The following is a 2,593-nucleotide window of genomic DNA, read 5'->3' on the forward strand; positions in this document are numbered from 1 at the left end:
TGCGTAATGCTTTCTATTTTTGAATAAAAATCCGAATCCAATGTTTTAATTTCAAAATGTCTCATATTGTTCAATCAAAACCCAAATCCTATGTTTTCTTTTCTTAATGTGTACTATTTTTAAACCAAAACACTAATCCTATGTTTTCTTAAAATAATGTCTAATATTTCTCAATCAAAACCCTAATCCTATTTTTCCTTTTCGGAATGTCTACTATTTTATAATCAAAACTCTAATCCTATGTTTTCTTTTTAGAATGTCTCTATTTTTTAATCAAAACACTAATCCTATGTTTTCTTCTGGTAATGCATCCTATTTTTGCATCAAAATATGAATCCTATCTTTTCTTTTCGGTGCGGGTCCTATTTTTGAATCGAAACAATAATCGTGTGTTTTTTATTTGTAATGTCTCATATTTAAAATCAAAACCTTAATCCTAAGTGTTTTTTTAGAATGCCTCCTAGTTTTTAATCAAAACCCTAATCTTAGATTTTCTTTTGGGAATGTCTGGTATTTTTTAATCAAAATTCCAATCCTATTTTTCTTTAAAAATGTACCCTATTTTTTATTTTTAATCAAAACCCTAATCCTATGTTTTCTTATAGAAATGTCTCTAACTTTCAATCAAAATCTTAATCCTATGTTTGCTTTTCGGAATGTCTACTATTTTTGAATCAAAACCCTAATCCAATGTTTTCTTAAATTAATGTCTTATATTTTTCAAGAAAAACCCTAATACGATGTTTTTTTTAATGCCTACAATGTTTCAATCAAAACCCTTATGTTATGTTTTCTTTTCAGAATATGTCCTATCTTTCAATCAAAACCCAAATGCTTTGTTTTCTTTTCTTAATGTTTCCTATTTCTCAGTTTTGAATCAAAGCCCTAACCTATGTTTTTTTTATTCAGAATGTCTCCTATTTTTCAAAAAAAAAAACCTATTCATTTCTTTTTTTTTTCAAAATGTCTACAATTTCTGAATTAAACCACTAATCATTTGTTGTCTTTTCGGAATGTGCCTTATTTTTCAGTTTTGAATCAAAACCATAATCCTTTGTTTTCTTATAGTAATGTCTCCTATTTTAAAATCAAAACCCTAATCCTAAGTTTTCTTTTCAAAATGTCTGATTTTTTTTAATCAAAACCTTAATCTTATGTTTTCTTTTCAGAATGGCTCCTATTTTCTAATCAGAACCCTAATTCTATGTTTTTTTTCGGAATGTCTACTATTTTTGAATCAAAATATTAATTATAAGTTTTCTTTTCGGAACATCTTCTATTTTTCAATCAAAACCCTAATCTAATGTTGCATATATGTCTCCGATTTTTGAATCAACGCTTTAATAATGTGTTTTCTTTTCTAAATGTTTCTTATTTATCAATCTTGAATCAAAAACCTAACCTATATTCTCTTTTCGGAATGTCTCCTATTTTTCAATCAACAACCTAATAGTTTCTTTTCCTTTCTGAATGTCTACTGTTTTTGAATCAAAACCCTAATCCCATAATTGTTTTGGAATGTATCCTATTTTTAATTTTTGAATCAAAACCCTAATCATTTTTTCCCTTTATGAAACATCTCAATTTTTTTAATTAAAACCCTACTCCTATCTTTTGGTGTTGGAAACTCAGCCGTTGATTAATTTCGTAATGCCTCTTATTTTTGAATAAAAATCGTAATACTATGTTTTCTTTTTTGAACGCCTCCTATTTTTTATTCAAAATCGTAATCTTATGTATTGTTTTGGGAATGTCTTCAATTTTTCCATCAAAACAATAATCATTTTTTTATTTTCGAAATGTCTCATATTTTTTAATCAAAACCCTAATCCTAATTTTTTTTTTTAGAAATTCTCCTTTTTTTTAATCAAAAACCTAATCTTATATTTTCTTTGAGGAATGGCTACTATTTTTTAATCGAAATAATATTACTATAGTTTCTTTTCATAATGTCTCATATTTTTCAATCAAAGCCCTAATCTTTTGTCTACTTTATGGAGCGTCTCCTATTTTTTAATCAAAACCTTAATCCTATTGGGAATATCTGCTATTTTTGAATCAAAACCATAATCCTATATTTTCTTTTGGAAGCATTCCCTATTTTTGGGTTTTAATCAAAACCATAATACTATGTTTTTTTGTATGTCTCATATTTTTCAATCAAAACCCTCATCTTATGTTTTCTTCTCTGAATGTCTCATTCTTTTTAATCAAAACCCTAATCCTATCTTTTGTTTTGGGAATCTCCCTTAATTTTTAATCAAAACACTAATCTTTTGTTTTCTTTTTGGAATGTCTACAATTTTTACTCAAAAATCGTAATCTTATATTTGTTTTATCATAATGCCTCCTATTTTTGAATCAAAACCCTAATCTTATGGTTTTGTTTTTTTGGGAATGTCTACTATTTTTTAATCAAAACGATAATCATATGTTTTCTTTTCGCAATGTCTCATAATTTTTAATCAAGGCCCTAATCGTAAGTGTTTTTTGTAATAATTCCTATTTTTTAATCAAAAAACATTATTTCTATGTTTTCTTTTCTTAATGCCACCTATTTTTGAATCAAAATCCTAATCATGTTTTCTTTTGT

This window comes from Dioscorea cayenensis, chromosome 11 (assembly GCF_009730915.1).
Source record: "Dioscorea cayenensis subsp. rotundata cultivar TDr96_F1 chromosome 11, TDr96_F1_v2_PseudoChromosome.rev07_lg8_w22 25.fasta, whole genome shotgun sequence".
Taxonomy (NCBI): Eukaryota; Viridiplantae; Streptophyta; class Magnoliopsida; order Dioscoreales; family Dioscoreaceae; genus Dioscorea; species Dioscorea cayenensis.